Source organism: Leptonychotes weddellii, chromosome 8 (assembly GCF_054177405.1).
Source record: "Leptonychotes weddellii isolate Sample4059 chromosome 8, ASM5417740v2, whole genome shotgun sequence".
Classification (NCBI taxonomy): domain Eukaryota; kingdom Metazoa; phylum Chordata; class Mammalia; order Carnivora; family Phocidae; genus Leptonychotes; species Leptonychotes weddellii.
The window spans coordinates 92,163,388-92,183,821 of record NC_138376.1 but is presented as its reverse complement, the minus strand read 5'-3'; positions in this window follow the sequence as shown (position 1 = coordinate 92,183,821).

Below are 20,434 nucleotides of genomic sequence, written 5' to 3'. Positions count from 1 at the left end.
TCATTCTCTCTGACCATTCTAGCACTTCTTTCTGACTTCTTGTTAATATCTAGACACACATCATGCTTTATACCTTACACATTTCATTACTAAAATTTAAAAATATGAGAAACCAAAGAGCTAAAATTCAAAAACAGGATTCACCTTGAGAAAAAACAAAAACAAAAAGGTAAGGAAGTGCAAACAACAGCACCCTGGTTTTGGCTTTTTGTTTGGCTAGCATTCATCTCTCATTTATAGAAAGGGGAGAATCAATATTTCATGAATACTTTTTGTAAAGATAAATTTTGAAAGGATATTAAATCTAGTGATGATTTCTAAATCTAGCTAATAGCAGGCTTATCAAAAGATAGGTAGTTAACTTAGCAAGTGAATTTGTAGAAAGAAATGAAAAATGCCAACAATATATTAAATAGTTCTAATTTCACAAGGCAGAGAAGTGTTATGAAAAACAAAAATAAAATTAGATTTTTTAATATAGAGAGAGGTAAGCTAATTTTCTTCGGAATGTCTTTGGCCCAAATGCCCTTTGGTATTTAATAACATGACCTCAATATCACAGCTGCTAGCAAAATATTCATGTGCTACATTTGGGAGGCCATCAACCCTTACCTTTACATTTCCAGGAGTTTATTTATTGGACCATCCAGGGTAACTAAGGGATATGAAAATAATCCATCTGTCCAAACTTATTTTTTTAAATTTATTTATGTATTTTTCTATACCATGACTACAGCATTCAAATAAAGTTTGAAAAAGGCTCTTATTGAACATGATTTTTTTTTTCAAAAAAAAAAGCACTTAACCACTGCAGTTTTCTTTCTTCTAACTGTTCCCTGCCTGACTGCCTCCAAATACACAAATACACCGGCTCAGTTTTTTTTTAATTGTAAGGAATCCATATATATCTCTATTATGAATAGAACCTATGATATATTTCAAAAAATGTCTAATGTTTGAAAACTCACAAATGATAAAAGCATCAACTTTTTTTAGTTTTAGAGTCTTCATATCCATAAGGAGTTTAGTCTACTAAATTAAAAAATGGATTCAAACCTTCAGCTTTTCAGAAGAAAATTCTTATAGGAATGAACCTTCTACACTATACTAAATTTGTGGGATTTGGAACTTCTTGAATCTATTTTTTTTTTTTTTAGTGCAAATATTTCAACATTCAGGTTTCAGGCTTTGTAATCATTTCACCAGTGTAACAAGATCAAGTAAGCTTACTAAACAGTTTAAGTGACTAAGAGATGGTTCTCTATAAATATTCATGGCTCCAACACTGTTTTATGCCCATCGCCCTCCAAGGCTCTTTCACAACTTGATTGAGAAAAGGGTCCTTGATTTATCTGTATGAGGTTAACAGCCACCCAAATTTTATTCTATTTTGGCGATATAGTTTTTATTTTGTTTTGTTCGTTTAAACAAGAATGCTTAATGGCTATTTCAAAGTGAAGGGATTTATGACTAAATTATTGCCTTGATGCAGTTTTTTAATGGTTATTTCTTGGGTGATTTCAAATTCAATGCCATGTTAAAACACATTCAATTTCATATATGTCAAAAATGATGAAACTCACTAGACAATTGCATTAGATTATTTGAATTTCAAAAATGTTTCCTAACAATTTGGATACATTAGATAAGAAATGCAGTGATTTTTTAGGAAGGATCATGCTATCAATGAAATGCTAAGGAAATAATGTTTAATGTTGAAAGAATGAAGGAGGGATGGAAAATGCTGTCTAGTGATAAAAGAAGAAGGAATAGAGGAAGAGTTAGCATGTATAGCATGCCTATACATAGGACACCTTTATTTCTTCTTCTTTGCTTTTGGCCATGCTTTTGACCCTCCTTGGCATGTACTACTTCTCTTCTATATGTACTTACTATTTTCAGAGACTTTCTTTGCAAATTCTTCTATGAACTCTTCCCTTCTTGTGTTTTATCCTATAGTGATCTTGGTTGCCAATGGCAAAAAAATTATTTTATAAATGGAAATATGTAATTTATGTAATTTAGTTCTTTCTTAAGAGTAAATAGTAGCATGGTGCTATGGAAAAAATACTTGCTATGCAATTCTATTTTCAGGATACCTACTCTCTAATTTTTAATTTACTTGCATGTAAAAGAAAGATAATCATACTTAATATGGCTCATGGTGTATTTATAGAAATCCTTGAACTACAAGAAAAATAAAAGACATTTATGTCACTGTAATATATTTTCTAAATACTTTATATATTTACATTTCATCCTAAACTCTAGGAGAATAGATATGTCCCAATATATATTTGTTGAAAACTTATGCAGAATGTTGGAAGAAACATATGATGATAATAATAATGCAGTAATAGCTAACATTAACAAAGTATTTATATATTCCAGGCACTGTGTTAAGTGCTTGGTACACACCCTCTAATTTAATTTCTCATTTATTTTGCTAGTGAGGAAGCAGAATTTTTGCGAGTAAGTAGCTTGTCCAAGTTTACACATATAGTTAGCAGATGGGAAGGTAGGATTGTTAACCTATTTTGTTTTGTTTTGTTTTGTTTTTACTTCAAAAGCTACTCTTGTTGCATATCTAAAGGTGAGGGGGGAAATGTTTTTAGGAAAAAGGATGGTTTTGTAGATCGAAACTTTATATTCACTGAAAATATCTAGTTTGGTTTTTTTTAAGATTTATTTATTTATTTTGAGAGAGCGAGAATGAGAGAGAGAGAGAGTACATGAGTGGGGGAGGGTCAGAGGGAGAAGCAGACTCCCCGCCGAGCAGGGAGCCTGATGTGGGACTCGATCTCGGGACTCCGGGATCATGACCTGAGCCGAAGGCAGACGCTTAACCATCTGAGCTACCCAGGCGCCCCTGAAAATATCTAGGTTTGTAACTGTTACTCTCTGAGCTCAAATAATTTGCTCAAACTGGAAAAACGACTCAATTATGGCTCACACATATAACAGATAGGTATGTAAACCTAGTAGTAAGCCAGACTCTGGGTCTCTATAAGCATTATGTTTTCTTTCTTTTCCAGTTTTATTGAGAAATAATTGACATACTTCACTATATAACTTTAAGGCATACAGCATGATAGTTTGATTTACATATATTGTGAAATGATTACCAACATTATTTTTTCTACTTACAAAAAGCTGCCCATTAGAGCAATTTGCTTTCCATATGCATGGCCACAACTGTTTAGTTAACACCTGACCAGGCAGCAAATTCTGATGGTGAGGTGAGTAGGAAGATAGTCATACTCAAAGTATATAATCAATTAGAATATCCCAGCTACTGTCTAAAAATGAACTAACAATGAGAACTGTGGAACTAGATTCATCCAAGACTGAAATTGGACATGCTGAACACTGAATAAAATCACTAATTTTAGAGTTGATATAATTCTTACTGTTTCTATATTTCTCTGTTTAGACTTAATTTTTCAATTAAATAATAAAAAATGTTTACATTAAAATTGTAGAATTTCAAAGAAGTCTTGAAACTAAAGGGTTTTTTAAACCTTTTCATTAGAATTCATAAGAGCGATTTTATATATTTGTACATTTTTCTGAAATATAGGGATGATCAAACTCAATGATCAGTGAGAATGATCATTTGATGGCTACATGGATGAAACAGGAATTTGAGTTTATGGAATGGCAAACAAGAGACAGTGTCTTGATCAACAAAGTTAATTATCTTCCTATCTCTATGCCATGTGAAGAAAACATATATTTGAGTGAAAGTTTAGGCAAAAATCTGGGTTTGGTTTGGTTTTAATGGACCAATGAGAGATTAAAAACCATAATGAAATATTGGCCTAAATTTTCCAAACACTTATATGAAAAATGTAACTTAATATGCATTTATAGGAATATATGTAACAGTAAAGGAAACATCTTTTAAATAGGTTATGGTGAATTGTTTATTTAATAGGAGGAGGTAAGTCTTTGTGTACTAAATGTATTTAAAATAACATTTTAAATACAAGGAACAATTTTTATACTTTTAGAACTTATTTTCTATAGAGAGCTTAGATGAGTTTTTCTCTTAAATTGATCTCTTGAAAATATGTATTTTATATGTATATGATATATGCACATATAAAATTTTATAACAAATATTTTTGTCATGAGTTCATATTTCTACAATAAACATTTATAGGCATGCTACATACATTTAAAAAGTAATAATAAATTTAATAATTAAACTTGTAAGCTATTTTACCTTTTTTATTAATGAGTTAAAAAAATAAGGTGTTTGCCTGATAAGAGGCAAAGCAGTGATTTAAAAAACTCCAAATCTATGCTTTTTCATAACAGTTTATTATCTTTCAATGACTTTACATTTGTCTTACTTAGGCTTCCTTTCTTAAAAAAAGAAAATTACCTATGAATATTTCTAAGTATAGAGTTGAAAAGGACCATAAAGATTACCTAAGGTTCCCCATTTTTTATTCCATTATTCACCCTTCCATGTCATGCTTTTTGAGATTACGTATACAGAAACTACATAACCAGGGTTAATATCCTTTCTTCTCAGTGAATGCCCCAATATTAATTTATCATCATATTTCAGGAACACTGATCCCCACCAAATCCATATCCTTTCACCAGTTGTTGGTTTATATGCCCCTTAAGAAGAAAAACCTTCTACTTGTCATATTTTTTTAAAAAATATTTTATTTATTTATTTGAGAGAGAGTGAGAGAGAGAGAGAACATACACACACAAGCAGGGGGGAGAGGCAGAGGGAGAAGGAGAAGCAGACTCCCCGCTGAGCAGGGTGCCTGTTGTGGGACTCCATCCCAGGACCCCAGGATCATGATCTGAGCCAAAGACAGATGCTTAACTGACTGAGCCACCCAGGTGCCCCCAAATAAATTTGAATTTTAATTAATTTTTTCTCAGGTATACGCTGAGCCCACTTAAAGTGCAGAGATTGGTTGTCTTTGAGAATACACTGGTTAAAAACCAAATCCTTTCATCTGGTGTAATCTGTAATTCAGCGACTAGAGCATAATTCAAAAGAGCTTTAAATCAAGTGATCCTTGACATGTCTGCTAGAGGTCTGGTCAATAGCAGAGTTAATTTCAGATGGCTGAGATTATAACCCAGATCACATTGCAGCTGCTGTGCCCACCAACTGGAACGGGTACATTGCACACTTTCCAGGAGACACATATCAGGTATTCTCACTCAGCGAGAAATGAAGTAATTTCCCTATACAACTTGAAACACAATCCCCACAAAAAATAAGCCAAACACCCCATATTCACTGAAAAATGGTAAAAATACTAACACTTCATAGAATAGTCTTTGGTTGAATAATATATTTACAACTTCAAAGCATATTCTCTACCTAAAACTTAATTGTAAAAGTTACTAGATTGAAAAGCAAATGGGTTGCTCTACAACTAGATTTTGATGATATATAGTAACTTCTACCTTTTTGAAGAATTATAAAAGAAGGAAGAGATGAAGGAAAGGAAACACTAGAAAGGTGACCTTATTTGTTTCCTTATCATTTTATAAGGAAGAAAAATTGCCTTTGATTTATGTTTATGGACTATTTTATAACAGTGTTATAAAAAATGGAATTGTATTTGTCAGTGGTTTTACTGATTGGCATGGAAACTAGTGGAATATTTGGCTTGAATGTCATGAGTATAAATCCAATTGGTTTCCAATACTAGTTATTCTAATAAAAACTTGTGTCAGCCTCAGTCCTTTCAAACAACAAAGATATAGGAATTAATATTTTTTTCTTTTTTGATTATTTTGATGATTCACTTTGAACTTCGAATTAATTAAAAAAAAAAAAACAACTTTAGTATTCTCCCCTTTAAAAGAAAAAGAGCTAGTTTCCAGAGGTTCTTTATTTTATTAGAGACCTGGCCTGGATAGTGTGAGCTTCTAGACAAAGAGAGATTACTTGCTTAAAAAAACAACTCTCTTATTCCTCTGTAGCACTCATAATTTTATTCATGAAACATCTTCATATTCTTCAGGATTATTTGTTCGGTAATAGTTACTGTTCTGGTTGTCTGTTACTACATAAATAAATCACAGTTATTATTGCATGAAACTGCAATATGGGCAGGTTCTGCAGAGAAAGCTTACTTCTTTTCTAGATAGCTGGGACCACTCAACTGGGTAATGGAGGATTCATTTCTAAGTTGATTTACTCACATAGGTTGCAGATTGGTACTGGTTGATGGTCATGAGCCCACCTGAGACTGAGAGACAGGAGCCTTGGTTCTGTCCACATGACTCACCGTGTGGGCCTCTCCACAGGCTGCATCCTCACAGACTGGTAGCTAGGTTCTAAGAGCAAGTATCTCAAACAACAGAGTATAGAAGGTGCCAGTTTTTTAAGGCCTAGAAACTAGCATAGCATCAATTCCACTTTATTCTATTGCTTAGTCACAGAGATCAGATTTATTGTGATGGGATATGGATCCCAAATCTTGATAGGATGAGTGTCAAAGAATTTCTAGGCTATGTTTTAAAATGACCAAAATTATTTGCATTTCTTTCATGTGTATAATGTACTCACTTACCCCGAGACTTCTCCAAGGTCCCATCTTATTAAACAACGAGTTAAGGCTTCAGATACAAAATTTCATCATTTCAGTCAAGTCTGTATACAAATGAGTATCTTTGAATTCAGTTTTTTGGGTATAGGTCATCAAGGTTTCTTTCTTTATCTCAAGTCTGTGAACTAAAGAGACAAATGATCTGTGCCCCCCACATACATACTCCATGTATGTGGAAATCCTAACCCCCATGTGAAGGTCTTAAAGGGAGGGGCCTTTGGGAGGTGATTAGGTCATAAGGATGGAGCCCTCATGAATGGGATTAGTGCCTTTATAAAAGAGACCTCAGAGAACTCCTTAGCCCTCTTTCTGCCATGTGAGGATACATGAGAATTCAGAAGTCTTTAACCCAGAAGAGGGTTTTTACCAGAGCCCAACCATGCTGACACCTTGATCTTGGACTTCCAGTCTCTGGAACTATGAAAAATAAATTTCTGCTGGATATAAGTCATCTAGTCTATGGTACTTGGTTATAGCAGCAGAAACTGGCTAGGACAAGAGCCCTGGATCCTTTATATTTAACAAATCATTCTTTGGTTTCTCTCTCTCCTCTCACATTTTATTATAGGCAGCAAGAAGAATCAATCCAGGAAGTAATTACAGTATTTTGTCTGGAGATCTTCTTATAACAAGGTATATTTTCTATATTGTACATTACTGCAGATGACAGTTTTGCTAAAATTTCTGCCACTACGTTACAAGGATCTATTTTCTCATTTTCAATAACATTTCCTTACTTTCCTTTAAGCCCTCAATGTATACAAAAAATATATTTTTGATTGGGTTAAATGATCAATAATTATCACTTTCCTCATTTAGTTATCCTTCAACATTGTGAGTTGAACTGCTATTTTTCTGACTTCATTTTCTTAAAAGATTATTAGCTACAATTCTTTTTTTTTTTTAAAGATTTTATTTATTTATTTGACAGAGAGATAGAGAGAGAACACAAGTAGGCAGAGGGAGAGGGAGAAGCAGGCTCCCTGCAGAGTGGGGAGCCCAATGCGGGACTCGATCCCAGGACCCTGGGATCATGACCTGAGCCGAAGGCAGCCGCTTAACCGACTGAGCCACCCAGGCACCCTGCAATTCTTGATTATAACCATAAACACATGTTCTTTTTGGTATTGACCTGAAGTTATGCTTTGTTTCTTTAACCCAGTGTTTTATCTGAAGGAAATCACCATAACAACTTTTGCCTTCAGTTATAGTTAAAAAGAATATTACATGCTTGTTAAAATATGCCAGTAGACCTACCATATGTTCACAGCTACCTAGAGCAATTTGATACAATGGCTGAAGAATCACTGCTCTCAAAAAATATCTCAATAATGCCAAAATATCAGGGAAAATTTCTTTGATTCCACTAGACCAAATATTTTTCAAGTACAAATTGAGTGGAATTATTTTCTCAAATGTAGAGGTCCTTCTTTCTCCTTTTTAGAGTCTGTTGTCCATCACTTCAACTACTCTTGCCAATATCCTAAATTTCATTGTTTTTATAATCCTATCAAAACATCAGTTCCTGCAGGGGCCCACACACAAACTATCCATGCCTGCGGCCATAGTGGATGAACTAATTATTCTTAAATAGTCATTCCTGTTGTTTTCAAAGTTCCAAGTCAAAGACCCCTCCCATCATTGTTTGTTAGACATTGCTATTTGAACTGACTATTGCAGTCAAAATTCTGGTGCCCACAAATGAAGTAAACGCACCACTTGTGGAGTTGATTTTTAATGAGGTATATTTCTTTGTGTGTTATTCATTATACTCTTACAATATGATATAGTGATAATTTAAATATTGTTTAGATGGAAAACTCCATTTAGATTCTCCCTCACTCCATGCCCCACCAAAACACACAAACACAATAATTCTACATTTTCTAGTAATTCTAGTAACTAGTTAGATTTACAGTAGGTAACTTCTTTAGATTAATGTGAAATGGAGAAATGTGTAAACATTGCAATTTTTCAGTTTGGGGTCATCTTCATATATGAGTTCTTACATCATTTATTTATCTACTTAATGTAAGTAGAGAATTGAGAGTTAGCATTTGTCCTATGCTCATACTTTGGGCACTTGCATTTGTTTCATTGTTTACTCTGCTATGTGTCATGTAAATATAATTCACTTTGAATACAATTTTCATCTTGAAGAATCTTTTATTATAGGCAATTCAAAAGTAGTCTTGCTAAATATATAAGATTTTCTTCTTTTGCTTTTACACTCTCATCAATTTTTGCCTTACAGGTCATCAATTATGTGCAAATTACTATTAATATTAAATTCATTCTTATTGAATGCACTAATTTTCTAATGAATGACATTTTTAGTCTTGGGTAACAGTGCTTAATTACTAGAGACACCATTAGAAATATTTGAAATAAGAAATGGCCGTTGTCCCCAACTTATTTTGTCCCATTTATTTATTTCATTTAATAAATATTTATCTAGCTCTTATTATATGATAGACCTCATCTCAGCACTTTATAAATGTTAACTTATTAATCTTTGTAGCAACCCTATGAAGTATGTACTACTATTATACCCATTTTATAGATGAAGACACTAAGAGTGTTTTTTTTTTAAAGATTTATTTATTTATTTGAGAGAGTGAGAATGAGAGAGAGTACATGAGAGGGGGGAGGGTCAGAGGGAGAAGCAGACTCCTCGCTGAGCAGGGAGCCCGATGCGGGACTCGATCCCGGGACTCCAGGATCATGACCTGAGCTGAAGGCAGTCGCCCAACCAACTGAGCCACCCAGGCGCCCTAGATGAAGACACTAAGAGTGTTTAAATAACTTACCCAAGATTCACACAACTAATAATTGCTGGAAATTAGTTTTGTATGCTTTTATCCTGTGCTAACAATATTCTTTTCCTTTCACCTTATAAATCTTTTTTATGACCAATAATCCTAATTGATTCTCTCACATGCCTATAAAGTATGGTCCTGTTATAAATTATGAATATGAAATATGAATACAAACTCAATATTGAGCATACAATATGCTTTTCTTTGAATTTTATCTAATAAAAGGCAGCATGTTTGCTATCATGTTTTGTTTGAAAAAAGTTTTAGAATTATTAAAACCAAAACTATTTTTAATGAAATGAAATTTTTTGTATATTCTTCCAATCTGTATGAAGATGGGCAGTGGCCAGAGATTTTGTTTTCTTGACCATTTTACTTTTTTCAGAAAATTCCTTTGGGGGAAATTGTAATTTCATTTTGGTAGATATGGCCATATTGTCTTTGTTTTCATGAAAATTTTGTGTCTCACCAAAATTCTTAATAATAAAAGAAAATGCATTATTTTAGCTGATGTTATACTGAAAAAATTTTGTGGCTTTAAAATTTGTCTCTTTCTATGTTTTTAAAAGTACTTATTTTGGAAAAGTATTTTTGAAGAGTTTCAAGTTTGTGTTTGATTAATGTGACAACAAAAACTCAACCCAACTGATAGGAAGTTATGCTATAAATAAACCATGGCCACATTATCATTTTCATTATAAATTTGATGAAATATTGTCTTAAGGAGAGATACACTACTGACAGCAATGAAAAACAAGACATCAGAAATTCCATTTAAGTGCAGGTGACAGTATTATTTACTGCCATCCACTCATGTTACTTCCAGGCTTCTTAAATTTACACAGAGGGAATATATCCTCTCAGCTTGTGACAGCTGGAGGGGAAATCACACTGGTAGAACTCCATTCTCATAAATGGCTAAAGAAGACTTGCTTTTCTTCTGTTCAGCTTATATATAATTGGAAAGGCATAACACCAATGATTATAAGAAATACAAATTTTAAAATTCCAGGGTGCCTGGTGTGGCTCAGTTGATTAAGCAACTGACTCTTAATATCAGCTCAGGTATTGATCTAAGGGTTGTAAGATCAAGCCCTGTGTTGGGCACCATGCTGAGTGTGGAGCCTGCTTAAGATTCTCTCTCCCTCTCTCTCTGCCCCTCTCCTGCTCACTCTCTCTCCCTGTCCCTCACTCTCTCTGTAAAAATAAATTTTAAAAAACTTAAAAAAAAGTTTCCAAAAAGACTTTCTTTTCAATATTTGCTTTCCAACAAATTTTGCCTACCTTATCACCTTTCCTTTTCTTAAGGTTAAAAACCATCACCATCATGACCACCATCACAGAATTCACCCAAATAAAATTTTCCGTTATCAGTGTTCTTCCTTATATATTTTAAAAATCTTTACCAGTTATATTTCTTAATTCAAATTTAAATTTAGCATTCTTTCCTTTTTTATAATATTTGTTTTCCTCATCCTTCTTGCTTGATTAATTAGCTTTTTTCCTCTAATCATATGTTAGTAATGTTTTAGGATGCTAGATTATTTCCAGAACAGGTTTTTTTTTTTCTTTTTAACAACTTCAACTTTTAATAATGGGAAGAAACTATTTGCCATTCCAGAAAAATTTTAGGGAAGAAAAATCTTCCTTATAAAAATAAACTCATCAAAATTATAAATATTCTAACTTTTTACTTCTGTGATTTGAACTTCTCCCCTGCAATACTACCCACTTCATTTAACATTGTTCTTGTACCATCATATATTGAAGAGAAAACAGTATGACAGCAAAGTTTAGGTAGTTCAGTTTAACAAAGGAATTTGTACAATGATTTTTTTAAAATCTTTGTTTTTAGTGGCTTTTTTATTTTTTTGTACACAAAGATAAGGAGGCTGCAGAAAAGAATCATTTGGCTTTTCCAAACCATTTCTTAGATAAAAGATATAGAAAGACTTTTTGTACATATGGAAACAATAGTTTGATCTTCCATTTGTTTTAGAGTAGGGACCGAGACAGTATTAAGATATACTATGTCCATTCAAGCTATAAATACTACCTAGAGATACAGAATCAAAGCATGAGCATAAGAGAATAAATCCTCTACAGGGAGAACAACTACATAGCCTGTTGCTATGAGGCCAATGCTGGAAATGGGTGTCACTGTAGAACATCAGGAAAAGTTGATGATCAAATGGCAGAATAATTTAAGACTTGGGGTGCCTAAGGTATGACAATACCCAAAGTAAAGCTCTGATCTACAGGGGCAGAGGGAGCATGTAAACTCTGGGACTGAGCATGCTCAGCTGTGCAAACAGATTGGATTAGAGCAGTGATTCTTGCTTATTAGCAAGACTTCAAAATCACCAGGAGAACTTGTTTAAACATAGTTAAGCCCTAACTCCAGAGTTCCTGATTCAGTAGGTCTGAGGTGGGGACTGAGAATTTGCATTTCTAACAAGTTCTCTCTTGATGCTGATGTTACTGGCCCAGAAACACAGTTGAGAAGCACTGGATTAGAGTCATTTTCCCATAGTGGTGTGCAATGGACTTATTTTCATAGATCTTCTTTGAAAAAAAAATGAACCAAAAAGAAAAAATAAATTTTGTGTTGTTATAAAATCTATGAAATTCTAAATAAAAATGATTTACTTTTGCAAAACCTATCAGGTTAATTAACATGATGATACAATCTCAAAATAGGGTATACAATATACAGTGGTTTTATCTCAAAATACGGTATACAATATACAGTGGTTTACACATCTTTTTTTTTTTTTTAAAGATTTTATTTACTTATTTGACAGAGAGAGAGACAGTGAGAGAGGGAACACAAGCAGGGGAGTGGAAGAGGGAGAAGCAGGCTTCCCGCTGAGCAGGGAGCCCAATGCGGGGCTTGAACCCAGGACCCTGGGATCATGACCTGAGCCGAAGGCAGACGCTTAATGACTGAGCCACCCAGGTGCCCCTACACATCTTTTTTGACCATGAAATCTCTTTCTGAGAGCCAAGTATTTATATCTCCCAGATCTAACATTTTATGGAACACACTTGAGGGTATTCTTGAAAAGATGGTTTTAAGGTCACTTTCAGCTTTTACATTCTAATGAGAATCAGAATTTCTTCCTAGTCTTAGATAAAGGACATTATGAGGTTAAGTAGGAAATTACAAACTTCCTCAAGGGAGCAACTGATTCTGTTATATCAATGAGTACTCATTAATTGCTAACCAATGCACATGTACAGTCTGACCCTCTCATTGGATAATTATAGTGAAACTGAAGACAGAATTCACACTGCCCCAGTATAACAGAATGATTGACAGATGAAGTTTTTGAAACAGAAAATTTGAAAATGTATTCAAATTGGCCTGAATTTATTTACTAGTTGTAGTAGGCTGAATAATGGCTCCATAAGGATGCTAATATCCAAATCCCCAGGACCTGTGGATGTTAATGTTACTTTAAAAAGGACTTTGAAGATGTGACTAAGTTAAGGATCTTGAGATGGGGAAATTATCTTGGATGATCTAGGCAGGCCTAATGTAATCACAAGGATCCTTATTAGAGGATGGAAGAGGGAGATTTGACTATAGTAGTAGTGTGTAAAAGTGGTGTAACATGGGAAAGATTTGACCAGCTATTGCTGGCTTTGAAGATGGAGGAAGAGGCCAAGAACCAAGGAATGTAGGTGCTCTCCAGAAGCTGAGAAAGGCAAAGAAAGGAATTCTCTCCTATTGCCTGCAAAAGGGATGCAGTCCTGCAGACCATTTTAGACTTCTGAACTTAAGAACTAAAAGATAATAAATGTATGTTACTTTAAGCCACTAACTTTATGGCAATTTGCTATAGCAGCAATAGGAAACTAGTCAACTAGTGGAAAAATATAAAACATATAAATAGATGCTCTAAAGAATTTGTAATCCCCCAAAGAATCACACATTCTAAATTCAATCATCAAAAATATTATACATAATAGTACTAGGAGATATTTATTTGTTGCTTATTATGTATCAAGTGCTATACTGAGTGCTTTACATGCATTACTTTATTTATATGCATTCACTTATCGAGTTGTTACACAACCATAAGTAACTTATATTTAGTATCTCTATTTACTGATGAAAAAATGAAGCAGTGGTTTTAAGTAATCTGTACCTTATCACACATTGCTAAGTGGTTGAGAAAGGCTGTGAATCATATCCATTTGTTCCAAACTGTTATGCCATTACCACTGTAATATATGACTTTCATCCACAATTAAGGGCAAAGTGATGTCTAAGGTCATGTCCAGTTGGAGATACCATGGTCTATGTAATGCTCAGCAGAAGCGTGAGACAATTTTTAGGGCAGTTAGTTCCTTTTTATTATGGTCTAGCTAGAAAGCCAGCATTCTTTCAGTAACTCCTATAAAAACTTGATATATATCCATATGTAAGATTTTCATCTGGCACCTTGATATAGGAATTTGTTTCAAGGATTTTACATAGTTCTGTCTTGATAAGCTTAATGGATTCTACATGCCTGCAGCTCTGACTTGTTTAGAATATAATCTTGCCATTTTCCTTGAGTGGCCTATATAAACAAATTTCAGTACTTTTAAAGGCATAGTTCTGTGATGAACCATGATAATATTTTTGGTTAGAAAACATATTTAAAAAACAAATAATTTCAAATGACTAAAAAAGTACAGTTGTTACAATAAAATGAAATCACCACCTAGCACATTGTCTAGAATATAATAGGCATTCAAATAAATTAATAATTAAAAAAACCATCCAAAATGTTAGTCAAAATAAAAATGATTTCTCTTCCCTTCCCCATTTGATACGCATACCTACAGCTTCCCCAAACACATGTGGTGTGTTTGTGCTACTAGAATGATTGTACTATATACATTGTTCTGCAATTTTTTGATATATTTTTTTGTTTGTTGCTTGTTTATTTGTGTTTTAGGTTGTCTTTTCCTTAACAGTATACTATGAATTTTCTTTTTCTTAGTACATCTAGGTCTGCTTTATTTTTTAAAGTATTGCTTCAGAGTCTGTGGTATGAATATAGCATTATCTAACCAGTCTCATGCTGATGAATGTTCAGATTGACTTCATTTTTATTGCTAATAAAAGTAATGCTATTACAAAATGCTGTAATATATCTTTATTTTCTTGATTGATAATATTCATAGACTAGATTCTTTAAAGTGGAATTCCTGATTCAAATGTATTATACCTAAAAATTTGACAGATAATGATAAAATGCCTCTATGAAAGGTTGCAACAACTTATAGTCATAACAAATTTATGAGAGTTTCTTTTCCTCTGTACTTTCACTTATTCTGGTGAGTGTGAAAAAAATCTTTAAAGTTTTCCAATGAGATAAATTTTACATAAACTAGTGAGTGTTTTCTATATTTTCAGACTCATGCAAAGTAGTATAAAGAATAGTGAAGAAGTAGACAATATAGTATTTACTTTCATACTCCTATTCTTATTAGGGAAATGATCCTTAGTAAGATTTCCTAGTTACTTATATGTAACGCTGTATAAATGTATAAAATATTGAATGTATAACATACAGAATAAAGTGGTAGGATTCAAATATTGAGCACTTTCAGAATCCAGTAAGCAATGCAATAAATACTGTTGAATTTGTTTGGGCAAGAGATCCTACTTATCATTATAACAAGTAATCTGGGTCTAGGGTAGTAAGGAAGAAGACATTAAAATTTCAGAAGCATCTCTGGTGGTAGAAATGAATGAGCTAGTGGGGCTAACATACTGTTTATATACAGGATTTTACTTCTGTTGCCACAGAAATGCTGTCATTTGCCAATGAACTGTGATGATGATAAAGAAATAGCCTTTCTGGTAACCTAAATCTGGGTTTCAGAACTTCAGTATTTATATTTTGGGGGCTGATGTTTCATTAATTTATGTGATTGCAGGAGGGATGTCAGGGGCATTTGGGGCTGCCACTAGCTGTAAATGAGAGCTTAGGTGACAGGCAGCCAGCACACATCTGTCATGTTGTAGCCTCAAGACGTGGCCATTTCAGCATCTAAGAAGCATCTGTAACACTTCTGTTCTGATGAGTGCCTAAAAGCAAACAACAATAAAAAAGTCCAGGAACAGTCAACTTGTGGAGAAACATAACCACAGGCAGCTACTGAATGCAAACAGTATATTTGGAACAAGAATTTGGAAATTATACCTGGAAGTCACTAGTTCTGAGGGAAGGCTCAAAGCAAAGTGCATCACAACTCTGAGGGAAAGCTTGATGGGAAATGCCCAGAGAGAAAAGCATAAAGACATCCTTCTCCTCAGGCACCAAAACAAATCAGCACAAGAACTATCCTTTATTATAAAGAAGATAGATGCCTTGATCTCCAAGAAAAAAAAAAAAAAAAGAACAAAACATGGATGAGAATTATAGCTTCCATAACCAAATTTTGTATCTTCCAAACTCCTGTCCCAATTGAGAAAAGGGAGACATGCAATATGATGGTTGCATAGAATATTTAAAATTGAATCATCCAGAAGCAGTCTGTGTGTTCAGCATGAGTGTTTGTGTGTGTGTGTTCTCATTGTATTATATTTTTTCTAATAAAATATAATATTGATTAATAAAAATAATATTGATTAATCAGGTGCTCAAGGCCAGTGTACGAGTTCTTCATCCTTCCTTTGAGGAATATATAACTACCTCCCTTCAAGAGTCCTCCAACATTTCCTTATTCTTTTTTTTTTTTTTAAAGATTTTATTCATTTATTTGAGAGAGAGAATGAGATAGAGACAGAGAGAGCATGAGATTGGGGAGCGTCAGAGGGAGAAGCAGACTTCCTGCCGAGCAGGGAGCCCGATGCGGGAATCGATCCCGGACTCCAGGATCATGACCTGAGCCGAAGGCAGTCGCTTAACCAACCGAGCCACCCAGGCGCCCCCAACATTTCCTTATTCTTGTTGCATTTACACTCCAAACATAAGAATAGTCTTAGAATATTCTTCATACCCCATAGAAATCCTTGGTTGAATAATGTTGCTTTATCTTTTAGAATTCTACTAAAGTTTCAAAGAGTAACATAATCCCATTATGTTTTTATTAAGGATCTAGTATTTTGATGATGCATCTTACTTCAGAAGACACTAATAAGGCATGGTATCTGTCCTGAAATTAGATAAACTCACATTGAGACAAACCAGATGCAGTTGTGAAGGAATAAAAATTTAACACAGGCTGCAAATCAGTGCTAAAAACATATAGTACCTTGTGATTACTTATGGTATGTCAGAAAGGGGTGGAAAAAAAACATGAAAAGTAGATACTTGATTTCGATAGACACTCGATTTTGATAGATATTTGATTTTGAACTCTGAAAGGTAAGAACTTTATGAGTAGGCAGCTTTAGCTGGTATAGTTCCAGAATCCTAGACCATTTTAAAATAATATTACACTTTTTTTTAGTACAGATAAGAAAACTAAAGATAGAAGGGTGTGAAGAACATGTCTAAAGAGAACATGGCAGTGACAGAAAGACATCATATACTCGTTTCTTGATTCCTAGTTCTACACAAATACACTGATTTATGTACCCTAGACACAATTACATTTATTGTTATTTTCCCTGCAATATCAAAATGTAGCAGATTAAAGAAATAGCACAGAGAATCTCCACCTAACAGGCAGGAAGAAAATAGGTTGGGTCTGCCTTCTTGGTTCTTGTTCAGTTCTAAATCTTACTGTGTGTCATTGGGTAAGAGGAAACCTGCCCAGTACATCCCATCTATAAATTTGGGACAATAATAATCTTGTTCATAGTCTTGTTGGGAGGATAAAATGAAAAATTATAAGTAAACAATTCAGAACAAGGCCTGACATGGAGTAATTGTTTGATGAACTATTATTATTATTCTTATCAGTATAATCTTCTGGCCAGTAAGCTTTTACCAACTGCAGGTCTGTGAATATAAATAGGAAGCTTTAATCTAAACAGTGATTTTCTTCCAAAATCTATGGCAAAGTTTACTTCTTATTTACAGTATGAAATATAAGTCTGCAGGGGCGCCTGGGTGGCTCAGTTGGTTAAGCGACTGCCTTCGGCTCAGGTCATGATCCTGGAGTCCCGGGATCGAGTCCCGCATCGGGCTCCCTGCTCGGCAGGGAGTTTGCTTCTCCCTCTGACCCTCCTCCCTCTCATGCTCTCTGTCTCTCATTCTCTCTCTCTCAAATAAATAAATAAAATCTTTAAAAATATATATATATATAAGTCTGCAGTTTTAGAATTGCAGATAAGTTTTTCCTGACTGTAAGTCATCTAGGATAGGATGTCTTGGTCAACCCCCAGTCTTAACAAGCCTTTTTCAGTTAAAGACTCATTTTTCCATTTGTGATTTTGCTGGGTCAGCTGTATCATTTACTTTTTTCCCCCATCTTTATATCAAAATGTAGGAGTCTATTTAATTTTGTGCTATGAAACAAGAAATGTTATTTAAAAAAATGAAATGTAGCTGCTTTTAGCATTCTCCTCTCCTTGATCTTTTCCTAAAAAAAATGTTGTCTGTTGCAAAAGGTATTTTTTTCTATGCATTATTCACTAAAACTCTTGTCTGCCCTTAGAGTTTTCTACATTAAACTGTGTGAACCAACCATGTTCCATCTATTTCTTTCCATGATTACTTCCTAGAAATAAAAGTCTATCAGATGACTTGGATTGCCTTTGTTCTCATTTTGTTCCCTTTTGGTGCTCCATCCCCCAGGACTTCACCATCTGTCCACTTGCCTCCTGCATGGGCCCTCTGGGAATCTACCTTTCTCAACATAGGCCATCCCCTCTGTTCTTTTTCTTCAGGCTCTGAGAGTCTCTGCTTCTTGATGCTCTAAAAAGTCATCATACTTCATCAATGAAAATTCTTACCCTGTCAGGATTTTGTTTTGAAGATGCATCCACCAGGGGCACTGTGGCAGGTCAGTGAAATAGATAGTCCTTGGCAAGTGAGTCTTTAAGTTTCCTTCAGGTCACACTGTGGTCCCATATACTCCATTCCTTTCTAGTACCATCTCTGGTCTCACACAGAACTATGAAACTATCAGTAATGTGTTGTATCTTTTTACCTTTGGTTATCTTTATAGAGAATGTATAAGGTACCCATTTGATCTTAGTTAATTAGTAAGTGATCATAGATCTTATTTCTCTCTGCTATCTCCTTTTCTTTATAAAGCAAGTACAGTTTTCATATTTGTGCTAAGCTTCATGCCTGGTGTGTCTTTCCCAACCCACTAAGTAAACCCCTCTCTATCATTCAAGCTATAGCTTAAATGTTATATCTGGTGGGAACCTTATCCCAACATGTGTAGTCTAGCCTATAGACCTCCACAGCATTTTGTGGTTTTCTCTCTTATAGGACCTAACATGCCTACCATAATTATATATTCATTTATTTGCTTCAATAATTAGACTGTGAGGGTGGTTTGTACCCATAGAACCTGGTTTAGATTAAATACTTAACTGATGTTTTATAATAGAATAATAGCTTCAAGGGAAATATTCAGGACTTCATTTTTATATAGATAGTTACTTTAGTATTTTTTTTTTTACCCAAAAATGACAAAAACACAGGGGTCTGGGATATCATACACAAATTTGAAAAAGAACTACACTTATAATTGGAGATGAAAATGATAATTTTAGACCTAATGAGAAAAGTTAAAAAGTCTACAGGTATAGCAATCCAAATACCTGGATTTCAGTCTTTGTTTTACCTGTTAGGTGAATTCTTTGGGACCAGAGGTATACAATGGAATATTACTTAGCCATCAAAAAGAATGAAATCTTGCCATTTGCAATGACATGGATGGAAGTAGAGGGTATTATGCTAAGCGAAATAAGTCAGTTAGAGAAAGACAAACACCATATAATTTCACTCATTTGTGGAATTTAAGAAACAAAACAGATGAACAAAGAGGAAGGGAAGGAAAAATAAAATAAGATGAAAATTGAGAGGGAAGCAAATCATAAAAGATGGTGAACTCTAGGAAACAAACTGAGGGTTGCTGGAGGGGCAGTAGGTGGGTAGAAGGGATAATTGGGTGATGGGCATTAAGGAGAGCACTTGATGTAATAAGCACTGGGTATTATATGCAACTGATGAATCACTAAATCCTCCTCTCAAATTAGTAAAAAATAGATGATGTGTATTAAAATCCTTGATAAATTGGATATTTTCAATGGCAAATAATAGAAAACTGAAGCTCACTTAAATCGTAAAGAGAAATTTTCTATTTATGTAAATGAGGGCTGAGATGAGGGGCTATTCAGAGACTTAAAATGTCAACAGGGACTGGTCTGTTCAGATATTATAATTCTAACTTTTCAGAATGGTAGTTCTCATCAAAGTTTAAGATGGCTCCCAGCAGCAATCTGGGCTACCTGCTTCCTTGTTCACATTTCTTCCCCTAATTATCAACAAATTCTTATGCCTCACTCTGATTAATCCAACTTGAATCATATGTTAACTGAAACAATTGTGGACTGAGATAAGCTAATAATTTTTATACTATATATAGTCATTGATTGGCTGGTACCATTGAGGCCCTCACTTGAAGCTGTGTGAGTCAGTCAATTTTACTCAGATTCCGTGGTTACTACTTGTATGGCCTCTGGCCATTGTGTACTATTGCTACAATATTCCTATACAACTTTAAAATACTATAACTTATAAAATATAACAAAATAGTAGGCATTATGGTGAGCCCTGTGAATTGTTTAAGATCGTTGAATCACAGACCTGTACCTCTGAAACAAATAATACATTATATGTTAAAAAAAAAATAAAAGAAGAAGATAGCAGGAAGGGAAAAATGAAAGGGGGGAAATCGGAGGGGGAGACGAACCATGAGAGACTATGGACTCTGAGAAACAAACTGAGGGTTCTAGAGGGGAGAGGGGTGGGGGGATGGATTAGCTTGGTGATGAGTATTAAAGAGGGCACGTACTGCATGGAGCACTGGGTGTTATATGCAAAC